Here is a 21,922-nt window from a genome sequence, read left to right as displayed (position 1 = left end):
TTTTTCCTAGCTTTATATGGATTGGGTTTCCTTTCAAAACTATAGCTTGACCACACAAATACATTCATAAAATAAAAATTACTAGATTAAATTCCAGTTTAAGACAAGAACATTGATTTTTCTAGAAGAAACATCTCTAATTGTATTTTTAGAAAAGAGTATTAAGTATTCTCTTTTCTGCCTATCCAGAGTGGTTTGTTTGTGTCTGCATAGCTGAGTGATTAAGCAAAAATTTGTAGGTGGTGTTCATGTGTTCGTTTTCATGCTCAGGGAATGAGCCAGGGTCTGTACAGCAAACAGTTGGTGTGCTCTGGGTCACATTGCCAAGTTAAAGGTGTTGGGCAAACAAGCAGCCTCTGGGGCTGAGGTTATCAGAAGAAGGGTGTTCCCCTTTCCTTCCTGCTCCTTAGGCAGGAAGGGCAGATGAGGGAATTTGGTGCTTTGCTCTCTGAATTGGCATATCGTATATTCGAATATGGGATTTGGAAGTAGACCCTGAGGAAAAGGTTGGGAAATGGTTTGTTAGGAGTTTTCTTTTTCCTGTCATGGGTGGGGAACTTTTTGGTTGGCCTCCTCAGTATATCTTTCAAGGTTATGGCTGAATGTGTAAGTGAGAGAGGGTTCCCTGAGCTCAGCTGTGAGGGAACAGAGCTGAACTTTGCTACACCTCTGCCACAGAATATGGTAGAGAATATAATATTCTGTGCTGAGGACTAGAATAGACTAGAATAATGCTTCTGATTTCTGTGACTAAACTGTAAGTTCAGCCAGATGATTATAAGTGTTATTCTGCTTTTTGCTTCTGTGATAGGAGCCCTTGGCATAGCAAAACAGGTTAAGATAGCATGTAAGCCACAGGATAATGTGGATCGACTTCCAGCCTCACAGTCAGTTTTGACTCTTACAGGTTTTTTCAGTGACTCTGTATATTTCTGAAGCATGGCATAACATTGTTAATGTGTAGACTATGGGTCATCAGAGAGGAACCGCCTGTAATTTATTTATCAGCATAAACAGCATAAAGACATTGACCTCTGTAATATGTAGGCAGTAAACAGTAATAGGGAAGGAAACACGGGAAAGCAGGATATGTTAATATTATTTAAATAAAGACAACATCCTGTAACATTGTCTGTAACTAGTATCAGATTAAACATTTTTAGTGTCCTACATGATTTTTTTCTTATTCTCCATTGTGGGTACATACTGAGACGTTTTCACTGGACCATTACAGATACTCTCAGTTCACACCTGTTTTCTGGCCATTCTTGGGGTGCACAAGTTGCTTTTAGTTTTGGGCATTCGAGTTCAGAATAGCATGAGAGTGCTAGTGTTTGTATGCTACCATCATGAAACCTCTGCTTGAGTCTTTTGTTTCAAACTAAACCAGTATGTGGAGCAGAAATTCACTTGCATATGCTGAGGCAGTACCAACCATAATGCAGGATTTTGATTTCTGAAGTGGTGTGCAACAAGCAATGGAGTATAATTTTGACATAAAAACTCGTCAGAAACCACAACTAAGCCTCAAGTCATCCACACTCAGTTTAACTTTCATCTTTCAGGACTTTTTGTTTCTGTGTGCTCTCAACTGACTGGAAGGTCAGAGCCATCATCAGGGTAAAGTCAAACAGGAAATGTGAGGAAGGAACTCAAGGCCTCCTCTGAAGTTTCAGCCTTTATATTAACTTTATACTATCTTTCGACTATTGCACCTCTGGGAGTTTATTTCAGTAAGAAATTAAGCAGGGACAACTGTTATATGCCAGCTCTCAAGGGAGAAAATAAAAATCTACAACATGAATAGGAAGGTAGCATTCTTCTTTTAAAAGGACATGAACCCTCTGTATCCTCTAAGGAAGGTAAGTCACAAGAGGAAGTCCTACTCAGTGATGTCATGAAATGGCCAGAATTTCCATCTCTCTCAACTCACTGTGACTTCAGGAGCTGGTGATGTCAGAGAGCTGGGATTCCAGAAGGAATTGTTGACCTTACCTCACTTTGAGAAATTGCATGGGTTAGTTTTTCCTTACAATAAATTGTCCAGGCTTTCCTACATGAAGGATTTCTCATGTTTCGTTTAAGCTGATTGTGCTGCCTCCCTTTCCTGCTATCATGAATTAATACCACTGTGCCTGATTCTATCCACTCTGAAAATAGCTATTGATACAGATCACAGCTATTTATAGCTGCTGGTGTCAACATGATACAGGCACATGTTCCCAGAAGAAATTATGCCTTTTTACAGCTTCTCCATCAATGCAGTTATAAAGGCTTCAAACATAGAGATAAACTGAACAAAATTTGAAGTGTTCTCCATTCTTGCCTTTCACCTGAAGAAGATGCAGAAAGTTGAATGTTATGATAGATTTGAAGGTTTTCTTTTAAACCTACCAGAATTTGCCCCTGCATATTTTTTAGCTTTAAAACTGGACTTTTTCAAGCCATGTTGTGTTTAATGTATCCCCAGTGTTCAGCAGCAGATGAGCTTCATGTCGAGGAATGCAACCAGAAATGTTTACCATTCTGATCAAGTAACTTCCTTCCGCAGAAGTAAGTCTTCCATATGCTTTGACATTTTGGTTCCTGAACTGCTGTTGTAATTGTGCTAAGAAAAGCTGGTCAGGATTGAGTAAGTCAGAGGCATTTTGTGCTCCAGATCAGTTCAAGATTTAGACAGAGTCAGAGCAATCTAATGAAGTAAAGAAACATACTTATGGACCAGTTGAAAAGCAAATGTGGTGTTTCAAGGAAGATGTCTGAAACACTGATGAATGGAAAATTGATGTTGTATGCCTGCATCTGCTGACAGGTAGTTGAAGTGGCATCACATTTTTTTTCCATATGTTTGTGATTCTCTAGTTATAATTTGGAGTATGAAGATGCACTTATATCTATCTATCTGGGACAGAGGAGATGAGGATGAAGAATATTTGTAAATATATTTATACACTTTGTTCAATCTCAATTTTTTAGATTGCGTGTTTCAACAAACTGGTGCAAAATGCTAATTCTGAAATAAGAAATATCAAAACAATTAATTTCAGTCGTTCCAATACTACTAATATTTCATCCAAAATATTTCCATGCTCTTTATTTGCTGTGTGCATTGAATTTTGACAGAATTTTTCACTGTCATGAAAAATTACTCACATGACTGCATTGGAGTGTCATGCAAAAGCAGTTCATCAATTTGTATATATATCTGCAAAACAGTAATTTGCAGGGCTGATGGAACAAGGTAAGGAGTGAGAGAATCAATTTTTTTAACTGCCAGCTCCAGAAAAGCACTGAAGTCAGTGGGAGCAGAATCCTCCACAGGATCCTCCAGCAGCCAAATGTAAGAGACCGTGTGGAGTAGGGGCATCAGAGCAGTGCCATATGAACCAGCTCTCTGAGATGGGTAATGTGAGAAGGGATAAATTAGACTCTTCCTGGGCTTAAGTGAATTTATGGGAAAGTCCCTCTCCAAAAGTCTCAGGAGTAAATTTCAATGCCTAGGGCAAGCTAGAAGCAAGAGGAACTTGATTTGGCATTTATGAATTGCAGAGAGTGACAATCCTTAAACAAACAATGACAAAGGGAATAAATATTTCTAAACCTTGCAGTGGGGTGAACTGAAAGCAGCACAGTTACCAATTAAGAGTGATGACCAGCATGTTAAAGATTAAATAGCTGTAGCACTTGTACTTTTCCTTTTTTTTAATTTTGTGGACATGCAGGCAACTCTCTGACTAATCAGAAAAAAGAGAGAGTTACATTCTGTGTTGTTCTGAACAGTAAACCAAGTTGTGTGCATGCAGGAAAACAAGACAGAAAGTGGCCAGATGGGAATTTCTGAGTATATGAGGTCATGGGTGGGAGCCAGTTGTGATAAATTTGATGATCCTACAATATCAGAGATAGTTTTGAGATACTCTTTTCTAACAGAAGATGAGCTGTGGCTATGAAATTTCTGTCACTTTGGTCTGTTGTGGTACAAACACTGCTTATAAAGCTTTAAAGACTACCAAAATAACACCATATGAAATGTTCTTTTCAGGCTGGAAGCCAGATCCGAAAAGAATTTAAGGAGCTTATTGTGAGTTTCTTTCTCACCTCATAACACCTTCTAGTAAAAAAAAATTTTAAAAAAATATTTAAAAAATCAACAAACCAAGCAAAATCATTGAGTAAGAAATTAATAACAAACTGAAACATCCCTATCAGATCTCTGTCCAAGAAATTAGAAATTTTAAAAGCTTTAGTGTTTCACCTGCAATGTTCACAGATAACCTTTTTTGTTACTGGGAGAGTTAAGAACTGCAGTATGTGATTCTGACATAATAAAGCAACCTGTATTTCTGAGCTCATTTAGTTAATTACTTGGTTTAATATCTTTCACGGCTGCAATGACAAGCAGCAGAATTCCTATGACTGAAAACTCTTAAACAATTACAGTGCAGGAAACAAATTGACATGTTGAATAAGGCACTTGCATGCCATGAATTTTTCAAAGTTCCCCTCTCTGGCATGGAAGTGTATAATCTGCTTGTTTCTGGGCTGCCAATTTTGTGTCCAGGTTTCATTCAGTGGAAATAGCAGTACAACATTCCTGTTTCTTCAGTATGTGATAAACCGGTGTTGAGAGATTCACAGTCTGTTGTGCCTGGTAAGCAGTAAAAACCAGAACTGAAATACAGACTGCTTCCCCCTATTGTACCAGCTCTGCCAGTCTGCTCTGTGTGAGTGTGGGCCATGCAGTACAGGATGATTTTCAGTGAGACCCAACTTCTACATCCATGCACCACCTGGCTCCTACAGTAATTTAAGTGCATAAGAATCTCAGATTAGGCAAAGGTAGGCTGAGGTTGTTTGTTTAAATTACTATGTATGGAAAAAAAAAACTGTAAGGGTGCTGTAAGTTCAAAATCTGGAAAGAAGCTCAACTTCAATTTATTATTACTATAACATCATAGAAATTAGGGTGTTATACTGTTCACTTCTGTGAGAGAGTTTGATTTATGATTTAGGAGGATCAGCAGCACCCCTGCAATGTCATGCAACTACATCTCCTTGTATCCAGCCAGCTCTTATTTAGTAGCCACATGGCATAGGTTCACACAAGTAGTTTCTGTTCTGTTTTGAATTACCTGTTCTTTTAGGTGAAACAAATCTGTCATGAGATTAATAGAGAAGGGAGGATGTACTCAGCTAGTCCAAAATCTAGAAAATCAGAACTGACTTAATTTTCTTCCTTTCTTCAAAAGCCTTAGCATGGATGCCCATCGCTGGATCGGTCTGTCAGACTGTGAAGTCATTCAGAAACAGGTGAGAAGAACCACACCCTCCAAGTCTTGGCTTGGTTTGTTCCACCAAGATCTCTGTGTTACTTTTGTTGCAGTTTTCTGCAGTGGAATCAGCTACGAAGGAGAAAACCCTTCCGGGCTGTGTCTTTGCTTGGTTTGTTTCTCCAAGATCTCTGTGTTACTGTTGTTGCAGTTTTCTGCAGTGGAATCAGTTATGAAGGAGAAAACCCTTCAGGGCTGTAGAAGCACTGGGTAGAGAGGGTCTGCTTCAAGAAACTTTGGCAAACACCAATACACTTAACTCATAGTCAAAAGAACTGATGTGAGAGTGCAGTTAAGTAAGGAAAGGAGTCCAGATCTTCAGCAGCCCAGTTCAGTGCCAGATAACAACAGATATGCTGTATGATAAACTGTCTTCCCCCATGTACAGAAAGGCTCAGGAGTTAACTATGCTTTCTGACATCATCACAAATAACCATTTGTTAAAAAATATGTCACAGTGTTATGGTAGCCTTCACTCAAGATTTTTGAGTGGTAAACCTTTTAGATATTGAGGATCATTAAACTATAAGTTCCTTGTTAATGAGGACACACTTATTATGAAGCAGATTGCATTCATAACTCACAAATTAGCTGTCTAGCACCTGTATTTTCATTAATTGCTTGCATTGAAATAAGTACTTTGCTTTAGAGATATTCTTGGTATTTCATAAGCTTTTTGTGGGAAACAGGTGATGTTTGGATGAAGGTGATATAATCCTAACAGTAGGTTTTGGCAGAGGAATTTTAGGTTTTATGAAAGCAAGCTAGGAAGTTGAGTTGGCAAGTAAAATGAATGTCCACCTTCCAGTTCACAAGCCTGTATGAATGGTGTTTGCTATTTCCTCATGTAGTTGTTTCATGTTGCACATCTCCTTTTTCCTATTTCGACTCAGGCTGGCTCTGGGTTTTGAGGTTTAAAAAAGTACAGGTGCTTTGCAAAGCAAAATTTATTGCTCTCAACAAAGGAGTGCTCTGGGATCCTCCTCAATCTCTAATAGCTGCATTCTTTCAAGCTTGGTAATGCATTTAGTGATAATAAAAGTAGCTCATTGTGTTGGTATGAGCCAGGTGTAACATAAACAGGTATTGTGCAAACATATCCAGACTACCAAGACAAATTATTTCAAGTTGATCCTGGCCCCCTGTAAGCAGAGACGGATAACTGTGAGGGTAAATTCTTTGTCTGAAAGCTTACCTCTGTTATCTGTAGCTCTGGCACCTGGAGATCTCCCCAAGGAGTGAAATGCATGACTGCTTCCAGAGCAGGATCCCTGCCCAAGACATACCTGCCTTGACAGTGTAAATACTAATCAGTTGATTAAATCCTTGAAAACAATTGTGTTTAGAACTAAACTGAAGATCCAGCAAACCATTAGAAGAGAGCAGCTTCCAAATTATGCAGATGTAGTGTCCCCTTCCTAGACCTAGAGTTCTCCATTAACATGGAAAAAGAGCATCAAAGGAGATCAAAATGCTGCCTGTCGTTTCATGCATTTGTGACCAGCAGGCAGATTGTAGAAGAGCTTTCTGGAGGGGAATCACGAGCAGGCTGGTACCTATGTGTTAGTTAGCTGAAAGCTGTACAGTTTAAAAATGTGGTTGATACCAAGCCTTTAGAATTAACATTAGCCCCAGGCAGAGAAGCATGTTGGAACATTGGCCTCCACTTCCCGTTGGTCTCATCACTAACCCATCCTCTTGCTATCAGGGCCTGATGTGAGGAATACCTGAAGCTGTAATAATAAAGACCTGATGAGCATGTAAAACTGGGTGAAGGGGAATTGCTGGAAATCTGAGACCCCTCCCTGCATTTACACAGCAAACACCTTTATAACTGATGTGTGTATTTATCTAGTTTTACTAGTTACACATATATAGTAAATAATGCCTTGGCAGGTCAAAGATTTAAGGTACAATGAGTCATTCTCAATATTGAATGAGAAGCCTTGAACCCAGAATTTTTTGTTGGGGCAAATCAGTGTTTTAAATGCATATCTCGATCTGCTTTTTAAAGTAAATGCCTGTGGTATGACTGGGCTGGAAGGATAGAAGAGAAAATTCACTGTGCTTTCAAACTGGAGCATACATTGCCTGTTCTAACTTCAAGTTTTATTGCAAGTGCTCTGATTTTGCCCAAGTGGACACAGCTTGGTAGAAATTTTCCACAGTACCTTCTTTTTATGTATATTTACCAGCAGTAATCTCAAAAACTACTGAAATTAAACCTGTCAGTGAGACTGTGGTGTAAATCTCTCTCTGTGCCCAACCCACAAAATGTTATTAGTCAGCTGTTGTCCCAGCCAAAAAGTTTTAACTCCTGAGTTTGGGTTGTGGTAGCTCATGTTCAGCTTGAGAGACACCAAGTTCAATACATGGAGTGCCAGCCAACATGACTGTTCTGTCAGAAACAAAAGGCCTCTGCTGGTCACCCCTTGCCTCTGAAGAAAAGGTCAGTGTGTCCAGGGAAAGAAGAATGCAACAGACTTACATCTTTTAGCCACTGTATCTTCCCTCCAGCTTTTATCAACATAACATGACTACCACCACAGCAAAGAACCTGTCAAGTACTTCCTTTAATTCCTTATATGTCTGCTGCCTCAACATTTTCAGCTCCATGTTTTCAGCATAGAGTCATTGAATAGTTTGGGTTGCAAGGACCCTTTAAAGGTCATCTAATCCAATCCTCCTGCAATGAGCAGGGACATATTCAATTAGATCTAGTTTTTTCAGAGCTCTGTTCAACCTGCCCTTAAATGTTTCCAGGGATGGAGCACCTATAACCTCTTTGAGCAACTTGTTCCAGTGTTTCATGACCCTCATTGTAAACATTTCTACCTTACATCTTGTCTAAGTCTACCTTCTTTTAGTTTAAAACCATTACCCATTGTCCTGTCACGGAAGGCCCTGCTCAAAATAACCCCCCTTTACTGCTGGACTGAAAGGCAGCAATAGGGACCTCCTGGAGCCTTTTCTTCTCCAGACTGAACAACCTCAACTCACAGGAAAGGTATTTTAGTCCTCTGGTCACTTTTGTCCCTCTCCTTTGGACTGCTTCCAACAAGTCCATGTCCTTCCTATGCTAGCATGTCCATAAGAAATTAAGTCCACTTTCTGGAATTATCAGTATGAGAAATTTAGAAGGTTGTTTTACACTAAAGACTTCTTTACAGGCATTAGCTTACAGTTTTGCAGAGACTGAAGAGATGATAGTATTATATCCAATCAGAGAAGCAGAAGCAGCAGAATGTCATTACACATAAGGGATCTTTTCTCTTATGTAGGTATTGTACTTTAGATCTGCAATAACCAGAAGTGCTTTGAATGATTATGAAGTGGTAAAAAGAGCTTTCAGCAGCATCACCTGTATTGCTGCTGTGTCCATAAATTCTAAAATTGATTGACATACACTATCAAATCCTGTAATCCCCCTTGCCATTTGCTGGTATTTGATGTATACCAGCCATTTGCTAGTAATTGATTCTGGTTTATTGCTCTCTAACCAGAATGATGTACAGCCCAAAGCCTATCAGTTATTTCATCTGTGAATAAGAAGATAACAGTACATATATGACTAAGTTGCTTGAGTCCTTTCCTTTTAAATGGATTAGTGTGAAATTTACATCTGGAATCTCCATTTCCAGATGCTTAACTTTTATTCTTGTGGCCTATATCACAAAGCCTAAAATAGGGTGAATGTGGATAATGCAAATAAATATAAACAGTTCTGTTCTCTGACATTGACACCTCCACGTACCATGTGCTAGCTTATTTGTGGGAAGATTGAGTCAGATATGTTGGTGAAAAAGGAGCAAATTATATCTAGAAAGAGAAATGTGATAATGTTGGAAGAGGTAAAGACCAAGCACCGCCAAACCTTATGGCCCTGATCCCAAAGCACCAAGGTAAGTTTGCAGAGCTCAGTACAACAGCTGTCAAAAGATGTTAGAAGTCACAGTGTATTTCCACAATTGTTTCTTTCAGATCCAAAGTATCTTTTGAGCTATGCTGCACTGCAGAGAACTGCTTTGTTCTTGTAGAACAGATTCAGTAATGAGTTGGATGGGACAGAATCTTCAGCTGGGTTCTTTTTTCATTATTACTAACTGAGCAACCATAGAAATATTTGTATTATTGTCGATCAAATGTTAGAGTTCGGGGAACAAGCATCAGTCTTAGCTGATATTAGCTCAACATGATTCTTTCTTTCTTGGGTTTATGAAGGCAACTACAAGTAAATGGCCTAGGAAGTAGCCCTGGATAAAAGGGGTTGGGTAGGAGAAAAATGGATAGTGGATTATAAACAAGTGGTGGTATGGGGCTTTTTTTTGTTGTGCTTTTTTAAATCAACAGGGTTAAAAAAAAAACCACAGTGAAAATATTTAATAACTTAAACAAAAGAAAATCGATATGTTGCAAGAAACATTGCCCTAACACAAGAGTGTGTGGCAATTGAGAGTAAAAATGCCCTGGGCCACAGAAGTCTGCTTTCTTGCTTCAGCTACAGGAAATAAAAATAAGAAAGCACAATTCAAGAACTAATTCCAGATTTGAAAGCCTTCCTGTTGAGAAATACTCCTTTCATAAGCATGAAAATGTGCTCTTCATAATTACAATCAATCTTCTACCTAATTATTTCTTATTAAAGTTTAGAAAATTTAGTAACCTTCTACAGAAATGTTATTATCAGATACTGTTATTTTGTATGCTATGTAAGTGTAACATGAGCTGTTTTCCCATTTTTTCAAAATCAGTCTTCACAACTTCTGTACAATTCCCACAGATTCTCTCAAGCTAGAGAATATATACACATGCTCATGCATACAGTCCTTCTGCTCTGCAAGCTGTGCAGTTTTAATGCATCTATTAGTGTAGAATCCAGAAACAATATTTTTCTAAGCCAACTCCTGTTATTTTATTTTAAAATATTTTTCTGTTCTTTTTTTCCTCCTCCCCTTCTCTCTCTAAACAGTGTGCCATTCAGCATGGAATTTCCTGGAGGCAGAGCAGCAATGTAGCCCACTGCAAGTCTTCCACGTGTTCCATAGTACATGGAAAAGTTGTGCTGTCCAAACCAGGTTCCCACCTGTTGCCTTTGGAAATGCTGTATTGTTTTTTTCTGGGAAGAGAGGCAGGGGCCTTGCTTGATGCTTCTTAGGGAAATAGCAGTTTGCACAGTGTGTACAGCTCATGCCTCTGAACTCCTCTGTTTGTGAACTCCTGAGTTTCACATTGTAACTGTTAGCACTCAGCTTTAAAGTGATGGAAGACTGAAGAAGCACACAGGTGTGTGGTAGAAATGGGAACCGAGAGCTTGCCCAACCCTGAAGCATTTTGCACAGTTAAAAAGCCAATAGTCCTTTTGCTCTTGGACCTGTACTTAGCTTCAGCTGCCCAATAGATGTAAGAATAAGCTTGCTTTCATTGAAAACATATTTAAATTGAACTAAGAGTCTTCTCTGCTCTTGCTGTTGTAACAGTCCTTAGAGTATGTATTGCAGGGATCGCAGCATATCCTCAGCATGAACTTCAAGAGAAATTTGAGTATAAGGCACATGTGTACAGCAAGATGGATATACTTCTACTGCTTTTAGACCTGGTTTTCAGAAGAGTCAGGCTAAAATTTACTATGATCCCTTGAAGACTGAGTATTTAAAATGTGTCTGTCCTTTTTGAATGGAAGCAATGTACTTGCTTTGATGTGAAGATGAGCAGGTAACATGTTTCCCTGTCATGTGTCCTCCTGCACTGTCTAAACACTGAAACATGTTCCATCATCTCTGAATTCCCCTTATGCTGTTGTTTGTGATCACTGTATGGTTTTGACTATGCTAGGCAGATCCTGAGATTTGGACTTCAGAGGCTGAAGTGGTTGGAGTGGTGTGATCTCTCCCTGAGTTGTACAGGACAGCTGTCACTAGGTGTAGTAGCAGTGCCCTTCTGTGGTAGGTGTTATGTGCATTCTGAAAATCAGTGTCCAGAGAAGAGCTGAAAAAGTTAAACATGAGAACCTACTCAGTGTTTAAGTGGCTAAGATCACTCAGTATTCCTGATACCATATATATAATTTTTGTTCTTGTTGATCATAAGCACTTTTCAGTGTGTTGAGAGGCAGTTTTTTGCATGTGCTTGATCATATGTATGATATCATGATGTCCTTACATTCAGACCAGTAGTAAGGTTTACATCTGTACTTCACCAGTGATTACAGGGTGAGGAATATTGCAACAGCCTCACAAAAGACCAGAGCAAGCACATTTTTCCTGAGGGAGTAGACTTCTGAAAGCAGCAGTTAGGTTCTTCAGGACATAGCTTCTACCTCAGAAGCGGTATAGACTCCTTTCCTGCCTCTAATACCAGACCTAATTATGCACTACTGTACTTAATGATGCATTACTGTATTGGGTAGGGAAGGTATTACATTCCCTGTTGTGGAGCTTGACACGGTTTATGTTGACTAGTATTACTATTATTTTCAGCCAGGTATGGGAGTACTTATTTCCAGACTGATGCAGTGGTATCTGAAATCAGATTCTGAATCTCTGTTCTTAACCACATCATGTTCTAATTTTTTTTGTCTGTTGATACAGCTTTAAATGAGTGGTTTGATTTTTAGTCAAAGCCCAGGTAGTGCTTGATGCAATATAGGACTAATTTCCTGTTACACCTTCTTTTCTTGAAACAATGATTAATCCATGGCTGAAGCATTAGTTTGAGGGGAAGACAAAATGTAACACAGGATTGTTTGTGCTATGGAGTGCATATTGTTGCCAACTATGTGTTATGTAGGGCAGAACAATCATGGGAAGATGGAATTCAGGTCTCAGAGTCCATGTGAGCCAGTGGTGATGTTGTTCAAGGTTCTTTGCTGTGCTCAGGTGCAGGCAGGTGCACATCCACCAGTGCAGATGGAGGAGCTCAGCATGGGAAAGGGACAGGTTGGAGAGAGTCCTGCGGGCTGCCAGCTGGAGCACCCTTACCTGTGGGAAACTCTTCAGTGCTTCTTCTCTTTTACATTATTGTGGCTATAGTCAGGCTCAAAATGCCAGACTCGTTGTCCAAAATTTCTACCAATAATATCACAGTAACAACAAAACAAACAAACCAAAAAACAAAAACAAAAACAACAAAAAATAACCCCACAGAACAAATTGCTGTTTCTCTGGTGCTTCTCACCATGATTCTGAGTTGTGTCCAAGGTGTAGGTGTCTTTTACTGAGAATGGAAGGACCAATTTTAGGATCATCGCTGTGTCCAAGAGGCTCCAGCAATATCTGAAGGTGCAGAAGTGAATGGCAGAACTAACTAAACACTTAACTTTACTAATGCTGCCTGTTGACTATTAGGCTGTACAAGTCTCCACTACACAGTGACAAAGAGTTTTTCTCCTACCATCTTTTAGCAGCCAGCAATCTTCAGCCACGTAAGTTTTATTTCTCTTCAAAACCAGACTTAGCAATAGCAAGATGGTCCTCATGGTTCTTAATCAAGTGGGCACAGCATGAAAGGAATCTGTGTCTGTAGAACTCTGTAGAGCTTTTGCTGTTGTAGTAGTGGTTCTTAACTTTCTGACGTTGCCAGCTTTCAGCTAAGGAGGCCTCTTGTGAAAATATCAGTTCTGAAACCATATTCATAGGCAAAGCATCATGTGTGTCAGGAACTACAGATTTCTTTAAAATATATGAATATGTTGGAATCTGTGACTCTGACAAACTGGAATATAATTTACGCTTGCTTTAGAATCTACACCTTCCTCAGTCTTGGTTTTTTGGTGCTGCACAAACCAGAAATCTCCCAGCACCTAATTACAAATGTTCAAGGAGAGGTTCATGTTAATTTACTGACAGTAAATAGGGAAAGGCCAAAGTGATGTCTGCTATCCTCCTGCACCAACATTGAGTCTGACCCACAGTCAAGCAGTTTTCTTACTCAGTATTAAAAGAAGACATTTTAGTCTCATGTTCCCTGTGCTTACTTGAAGTTGTCACATTTATTCTACCCTGTCATCTATCCAATGAAGTATGACAACATAGCTTGAAAGTGTCAAAGGTTGTAGCTTTTTTTAAGAGTATCTGTTTTCATCTCTCAAGAGGTTATTAAAAAAACTAACAACAAGCTTGAGAATAGATAGAAAGGGAGCACCCATACAAAAGCAACCTCTGTAAAAACAATAACAAAACCCACCAACGTTCGTGTGATCCAGGATAGGGTGGTAAGTGAAAAGATGCAAATTCTCCCTCTTAGATGTTTTCTTCCTATATTTTTCTATGTGAGAGGTTTCTGTATCTGCAGCCATGGCCCCAAAGGGAAAAAATGGATTAGAGTGAGATATCACGTTGCAGAAAATTAGTGTTGCAGTTGTCCCTGTACACAGACAGAACCTTGGGCCTGAGTCATGCCAAGCCTGGCTTCTCACCCAGTGGATTGTATGTCACTGCACATGTCCATGCCAGTCTTTAATGCACTTGGCAGTGAAATCTAGGGATTGAATTCTCACACATTACGGAGAAGCTTAAACCCATGTCATTCATGACTACAAATCTATTTAGGAACTTTCTGCAGTCAGGAATACGTGAGAAGTATCTGTCTGGTTGACTGTTGGGCTTTACAATGATTCTGCTAATACTGGGTACTCCTGTTGTTTGGCTTCAAGCAGTGAACTGAAAGCATGCCCTGTAATGAATAAAACTTAGCTGGAAAAAATTCTTTTGTTCTTACATGGGTTTGCTGTCATCTCCTGAAATTTTGTTCATTTCCTTTTGGAAATGTCTACAACAATCAAAGCTTGATATGGTTGCCAGCCATTTGGTTTAAATAAACAGCTGTATTGATTTTCAGAGATGCTGGGCCCTGTGCCAACTTTTTCTTTGCATTACTAGAGAGTCCGAAAGGTCCCTGACACAATGTGTCAGAGCTTGGCTAAGCTCTGTCTTGTCTGCTGCATCCTACTGTATTCAGTTTCTTTCTACATGTGAAAGAGGACTGGACATTAAGAATGTAACAATTTATGGTGTGGAAACTGGAAGTAGCCAGCTAGCTCTTGGCTTGGTTCTTTTCATCTCAAACCCACATGTTTCTCAGCCCCTCTGGGAATCCCAGCATTTCCTTTTAAGCTGCTTTAAACATGATTCTCTTTCTCCATCTCTGCTTTTTATATTTTAGAAAGAAAATCCTTGGAAAATTACTTTCTTGGAGACATTTCCTTTCAGAGACTATACTAGAGCAGAAAATATAATTAGAATGGAAGGCATTGACTAAAGGTTTTACACATTTGTCCTTTAACAGGCTATTTTAACTCTGGGAGTAGTATAGCTAAGGCAAAATAGGCTGTAAAATCCATTTTAAAAGTTGGCTAAATACCTACACTGTGGTTTTTAAGTTAACCTTGTACCACCATGGCAACAGTGCTACCAAGCTAGCTCATATTTGTTTGTGGGAATGATGGCAGCATAGCCCAGAGTCTTCCTCTCTGCCAGAGAGACAGTGTCCTTTCTGTGCATCAAACAAGGCACTCCAGAAATGGCCTGATAATCTCTGAGACCCCTTAGCTCTTTAAGGCATGCTCAGTGGGGAATAAGCCATCTGGTTTTAGACTTAGATGACCATCAAAAAGGTCTGGCACATGAGCGCTGCTATGGACAATCTAGATTTTAATTTGTTGTGTTTGTTGAGAGTCAGAATGACTAAAAGGAGAAAGTACCAGCTGTTCAACCTAGTGGCAACTGCCTCTGTAGGAAACCAGTAATGCGACTTGTGAAAAATGCTGAAATACAAATGTGATCATAATTTAGATTATCATATTTGTTTCCAGTAAATTCAGACTAACATATAAGCAATAGGAAAAAGAAACGTAAGAATCTTTATTCCAGTGGCTTGTGATCAGCAGACAGAATTCATCTCAGATTGCTGAGTTTTGTGATTAGTTGATATGGCACCTAGAACTTTTTTCACCTTACTCTTCTGAACTTTGATCTTATCAAACTCTTCAGGTCTGCAGGCCTGGGCAGTCTGCGGGACCTTGCAGCATCTCCAGAATCAACAGTGGTTAAAACAGCAGCTCCCTCTGGGGTTCTGTCAGCTCATCCAGAAGTTGATTTTCGGAGGTAGACTTTGCTACTTGCTACTCTGCCAATGGAAACCCTAAGTCCAGTTGTAGGCACACAGTTTGTGGTAGCTGGGAGTGGGGCTGCAGCCCAGCCTCATCCCCAGTGGGTCCAGCTGTGAGAAGCAGGTGAGCAGCACTGACAGCAATGAGCCATGGAGTGCCCAGGGGCACTGACCAACCACCAAAGGGAACAGAGGGCACACAGGTGTAATGCATGAACGTGAGGGGTGTGAAAAGTTGGGCTGAAAAACAAGAGGAGCAGATGCTTGCAGCCTTCTGAAGGAACTCTGTATGGACAGACTCTTGAAGCCTTCTGATATGGTGTGGTGTTACTGTGCTTGTGTGAATGCTTAAAGCCTTCTGAAATGGTATGGTGATACTCTGTTTTGTGGCCATCTCAACTGTGACATATGCTGCAACACCCAGTAGACATGGTGACCTGTTTTCAAATTTCTTCTAACACCAAACTGTGATTATTAAAAAAAACAACAAGAGAGTTGCTTTGCTAACCTTTAAAGTTTTCCACGGTCTAGGTTAACAGTCCCTGGCTTCTTGTTCTTGAGTCACTGCAAATTTATCACTACTTGGATAAGAGTAGGATGTGTTGGAGTAGTGGACTTGTCCTTTGCAGTTGTGTTCTAGGCCTTATTTCATGTCTCTACCACTTAAAAATGTGGAGCAATAAATTGAATTAGTCTGTTGATGCTGCAGCCTAGAGGTGTTTTGTTTTTCCAGCTCTGGATTTGTACAAATTTTGTTTCAGTGTCTTGGTTGTATACATGTAAGTTTTGCCTTCTGCTTTGCACGTAGACCTCATGGGGAAGATGGCCAGTAAGCCTCATGTAAACGTTACATATTTCCAAAGGATAAAGGAGCTTTCTGGTTGATCTGATAAACAGCACATTCCTTAGAGAACAGCAGAGGCCTGCAGGGAGCTCTTTGACATCTCTGACCATTGGTGAGGTGTTACAGAGCAAGCTAAGGTCATTCCAGAGGTTATGTTTTGATCTTCTGTTTCTTTAGGTCAGCATTAAGTGGAGGGGATTAAAGGATTTTTAGTAGTCTGTGTGAGGGGTCCACTGCTGGTGATAGCCTCGAAAAGAATGTTTGTCATTCCTACTGCCTGCTATGGGAAACTCACAGGACCACTGCAACAAGTGCTGGTATTTCTACAGTCTTAAGCAAGAAAGAGCCTGAGGCAAGATACATCTTTCTTACCTAGCTGTGACATTTCTACAGCAGGTACTGTTTTACAGCTTTTTGATGGATTTCTCCTACAATCTTAACTCTAAATTTAGGTAGAGGGAGGAGGGCAGGGAGAAACTAAGCATTTTGTCCAAAGTCGTTCTCTTGGTTTTGCTCATGTTAAATTTAATTTATAGCTGTTTAGATCACAATACTTAGAGAACAAGTTGCTTGCCTTATAATTTCCTATCTGTCCCAAACCCCGTGTTAATTAACTAGCTCATGCATTCATATGCTTAAATCATTTTACTCAACCTACTCGTGTTAAAAAGTGACACCAAAGTGTGGGTTTGGCTTGAGGGAAATCAGTGCAGTGAAAACAAGGGATTTTCTTGGGCCAAGCTGCGAGTCCCAGCTCTGGCACTGTTCACTTTGTGCTGTCATCTGGGTGCAAACCTCCCGCTCCCTGTTTCGTAATTCAGCCTGTGCTGTGCAAAAGATGCACCCACACAGAGTGAGGCAATGTGGCCACAGGAAGGCTGTGCTCTCCACGTGTGTTAGTGGTGCTGAGGAACAAGGTCTGTTAGCTGGTGTGGCTCAGGACAATGCAAGCTTTTCCACTTCCAAGATCTGAACTGGCTTTTGTTTTCATAAAACAGTGTATCACATGGTCCATAGCCAAAAGGCACTAGAGGTTGAAACTTTTAACAATTCTATCAGGATTTTAAACATTTTTGTAGCACATTTTTGTAGTTTCTACTTTTAATATAATACCCTGTTATTTTATAGAGGTATCCATGCCTGGAGGTCTCCAAGTGTTCAGATTATTAGCAAAATTCTCCATTATTGTATCCTTTATCTGTAATCTTCCTTCTGCTTGACTTAGCTATAATGTCTCCCAGTGGGTGACAGAACTGCAGTCAGCATCAAAGCAAAGAGCTCTTCATTGTCTTTGCTCTGCACTATACTTGCGTATCCCATCTATGATCAGAAATCTTCTGAATTAATTCTGCCTACCAAAGTCTGTCATTAAAGATAACAACAGTGTAACTTAAAAATCTTTGAATCCCAAAAGAGGATTTTGCATGTGTGTTTGGTGAAGAGAAAGGTTCTGATTAGATTTTTAACATATTGTGACTTCCTGATTTTCTATCTTGTATTACTCAAGCCATCAGTTACTAATACCTATTTGTCACAAAATCCCAGTGATATTTCAAGAAATGAATTGTATTGCTTGAAAGCATAGTACACCCTCAGAACAACCAAAATGAAACAGGCTTTGTATTTTGTATTTGTATTGCAAGACACAGACAGTGGAACCCGTCTGGTTCACAGATGGGAGGGTCACTGTTGTCTTTTCATTGCTAATTGTGTTACAGGACTGGTTTCTTCCATCAGGAACTTAATAATAAAATAATCCAATTGTGAATAATTTTGTTCACCAGACAGTTTTCCTTTGAGAGTAATCTAATCAAAGTTTCTCAGAAATTTATCACCTCAAATGCATCCTATACTTGATCTCCTAGGACTTCTTCATTAGTGCTTCTTTCCTGGGTTTCTCTCTTACCCTTGATGATTGATCCAGAAGAATAATTTTTCACTATTTTAATGTCATCCCACTTTGAAGACCTACCACTTTAAAGATACAATTCTCTTAATCTTATGCTTTCCAGAAGCACAAGTATTTAAAAGAATAACTGTATTTAAAAAAATACATTAGTAAGAATGAAGGCTGGAAGGTGTTATTAGAGGCCTGTGCTGCTCCCCATCACTGCAGAATGTGAACATATTACGTGTAAAATAGCAAGGCCATTGTTGAGTATTCATGACCTTTATAATACGTTCTGTTTCATCTTTTCACATAATTATAAATGGGAAATAAAATTAATGTAATAAATTGCTGGCTTTTGCAGATGTACAATTATTGTATTGGATTCTTGCCTTTTAAAAAAACAGCATTGGCATGATGGGATCCAAGAATACTGTTCCTTGACTGTTGTTTCTTTCCACACCTCCAAGGAAATCTGCAGGTTGTAGTTGCAGAAAACACAGCCCTTACTGCTGACTATTGCCTCATCGGCTCCAGCATAGCAGCAGTGAAAGTGTGAAGTGTGGGATCAGGTCACTCTGCATTCTCAGATGGATGGATGGCACCACTTCCACAGGCTTGCCTTCCTATTTTCTATTTATTTAATTTTTGAATTTCCCTCTCTCTCATTATTTCAGAATTAAGCCACATGAAACCTGCCCCCAAAAATCTGTCTGCTGACCAGAGCTGTTAAATGCTGGTGCCAGAGAAATGAGTCTGGCCTGACTGGACTAATTAAGTTGGCCAAGGCACTTGAGACGATCTCAGAGAGTCACAGTGGGAAAGGGAAAGAGAAACACCAATTTCTTATATGCAAGTATTACAGGAAACCATCTGCTCCAAAATTCCCTTGGTTAGTGAGTGTCTCCACAGGCAGTCTGCTAAGGGAGCAGTATCTGGAGCTTAATAAGGCTGACTTTAAAAAAACAGTACTTGAAAAACAGAAGGATCCATTTTATTTTTTTTTTTAATCCACCCCCCTTTTGTAGTCATTTGCTTTCACCCTCCCTTCTAATAAATTATACTTTTGGCTTCTGCAATCTTTTTTGCAAGACTGTTAAAGGGTATATGGGACCATCCTAGCAGGAGGGCCCTACACAAGTTACTTTACCCTCAGGGTAAGAGCTATGTGCTAAAACCCTCTTTTTTGAATTGAAGCAGCATTGGATTGCTTCAACTCCAGGGTTTTCCCTATTGCTGCTGATTCTGTGTGCTTAGTTGATTATGCCGCACCACTTCCACCTTTAATGTTTTTCTGGTCTTTTTTAGACAAAAAGATAGAAATAACAATGGTTTGAAAATGGAACCAATAGCAAACGTGAAGCTGAAAGTCCCATGTCTCCCTTGGCATGTTATTGCTGAAGGATCTAAGAGACATCTTCCATGTCTTGTCCAATATCTCTTATAGCACATAAAGCAAGTGCTAATAAATTGTATCTCCTAGCTGAAGTCTAGTGTGAGTAACTATATTATACATAAAATTGCTCTGCAGTTTCATTTGGACATGTTCTTGACTTCCCAGGTTAAATTGTGTGGTGGCACATGAATTGCCAAATGGCAAGTGTCAAGTCTTAGCTCTGTTCCAGATGTGCAAACTCTCTGAGAAAGAGGACAGTGAGGGTTTTTCCCTATAGAATTTGTTGTTAGTGATGTTCCCTGTGGCTCTTCATAGAGTCCAGTACACATCTTCATTGCAATGAGAAAGGAATACAGTGGGGAGTATCCAGCTGAGATTTGTTAGGTGATCAGTTGTAATGAGTAAACAAAGCTGGTGGACTCACAGTCTTTCAGAATTCATCCTACAGCTGAGCTTTGTATTGTCAAGTCCTCACAAACAAAAATGGCTTCTCAGCTTTTTCCTTTTTTTTTTTTTTTTTTTTTTTGTGGTTGTTTTTTCTTGCTACTGCATCAAAAAAAGGTGCAAAGGAAAAACGAATCATTAGTTTTTCAGTACTAAATTATGTTTTTCTGTATCTGGGTAAAGTCTTCAGCTAAATAAGAATCATTAAAGCAAGGTAAAGAGTGAACAGGACTTGCAGAAGAGATGTTCCAGCAACTGCTTCACTGTTTTCTTAATTAGGAGACCTGAGTGTAAGTCCCACCTCTCAGGAGATTTTCTACAGTCGGTAAGTGGCTTTACTTTTCTGCATCTGAGCTCCTCTGTTGTACAGTAAGGCTGAGAGCATTGCCTTGCTCGAGTTTACTGTAGTGAATACCAGCTCACCCTGTTTCCAAGGGGATATCCACTGGTTTGGAATCATTGCAGCACTGCTGCTCCTCTTTTTTCTGCTGAGAATGTTGGACTGTGGTTCTAACAAATGCTGTTCCAGACTTTACTCGTTTTTTACTTCTCTAGTCAGAGACTGTAAGAAAGGAAGAGACCCAAGCTAGTGTGATGGTTCTTTTTTAAAGAACTGGTACAACAGTTAGCATTTAGGCAAAATGTGAGGGTGTTTGGGCTTTTGCTTGCTATTTATCTTACTCCACAGAAAATGCTGCAGATTCTTTGTATGTGTTTGCACAGTGGGAGAAAATGCCCAACCGAGATCCAAACACAAATGAAATAGAACTTGAAAAGTTCAAAGTTGACAGAATCCAAGTTCTTGCTACTAGGGGGAAAAAGGGTCCTTTACTTTTCCTTTATTAAAACAAACAAATAAAAATCCCAAACAGTAAAAAACCAAAACAACTCCCACCCCACTCATCTTCTTTTTAAAATGCATGCATTTAATTAGCACACTGCTTTGGAGATGGAAGAGAGAGAGTGTTCTATTCCCAAAGCCTGTTTTTAATCATCAGATGATTTTTGAGAAAACCTCTGAACATTCAGCACTTGTGGTCAGTTTTTCCTGCCCAAAAAATGAGTGGTTTTTGCAGACATTCCATAAACACAGGAAGCTTTGACTGTGTCTCTAACAGATAGGGAAACAGAAAAGTAACATACACACAATATAAAGGCAAAAGCTAAATGTGCCATGATAGCTCAGAGGAATGTATTCCAGAAGTCTGACCCTATAGCCAGAGCCAGATGTCTCAAACAGAATATCCCAAATCTGTAAAGTGCAATTCTGACATAACTTGCCTGTATTTTAGATTTCTTTTTAATTATCGATTTTCCTTCCTAAAGCATGGCACTATACTCTTTGAGTCTCTGGTTTTATTTTGTTTCTTTGGAAGGGTAAAAAGGGCAGCATAAAGGGCTAAAAAACTGCTGTGAAGAATTCCCATGGTGTTTAGCCTCCTGATCATCTCATAACTGGTTTTAATTTTTATCTGACAAAATATTAGCCTCAGTTTTATCTGCTGCAGGAAGCTTCATAGATTCATATTTTATCCAAGTTTTCATCCATTTCCAATTTTTTATTTTCTAACTGCTTACTGTTTCATTTTTCTTATAAAGAGCAGCTAAAAAGAAATTTCTGATTATCTTTTCCTGCACTATTTGTTATTTTTATATAGCCTAATTGTTGTTAGTTTCCTTTATTAAAGAAACACTTAAGTTCCTTTCATCCAGGGGATTTTTTTGATGAGAAGTCTGTACTTTTTCTAATTCCCTCACCAGTCTTTCTCCTCAGCTTTGCTTTTGCCCAGTTGCTCACCAGAACTGAAGTCACAAATACATGTAAAGGTATCCTTTTCCCTTTCAAATAGCCTTTTAATAATGCAATTATTTTCTTTTCCAAATGAGTGTTAACCTTCTTAACCTCATCAGCCTAG

General features: G+C 39.4%; 1 long non-coding RNA gene across 1 annotated transcript in view; it reads left to right on the top strand.

The window, feature by feature from the left end:
- Window positions 1-21,922, top strand: part of LOC140684800 (uncharacterized) — a 38,390-nt gene that overhangs the window by 5,416 nt on the left and 11,052 nt on the right. The window contains exons 2-3 of the long non-coding RNA XR_012057611.1: window positions 2,471-2,553; window positions 5,250-5,310. This is a non-coding gene — a long non-coding RNA (uncharacterized lncRNA). The remainder of the gene's footprint in view (window positions 1-2,470; window positions 2,554-5,249; window positions 5,311-21,922) is intronic.

The sequence above is a fragment of the Taeniopygia guttata genome, chromosome 10 (genome assembly GCF_048771995.1).
Source record: "Taeniopygia guttata chromosome 10, bTaeGut7.mat, whole genome shotgun sequence".
NCBI lineage: Eukaryota > Metazoa > Chordata > Aves > Passeriformes > Estrildidae > Taeniopygia > Taeniopygia guttata.
Note: the sequence above shows the minus strand (reverse complement) of the source record. Positions and strands in the feature narration are given on the sequence as shown.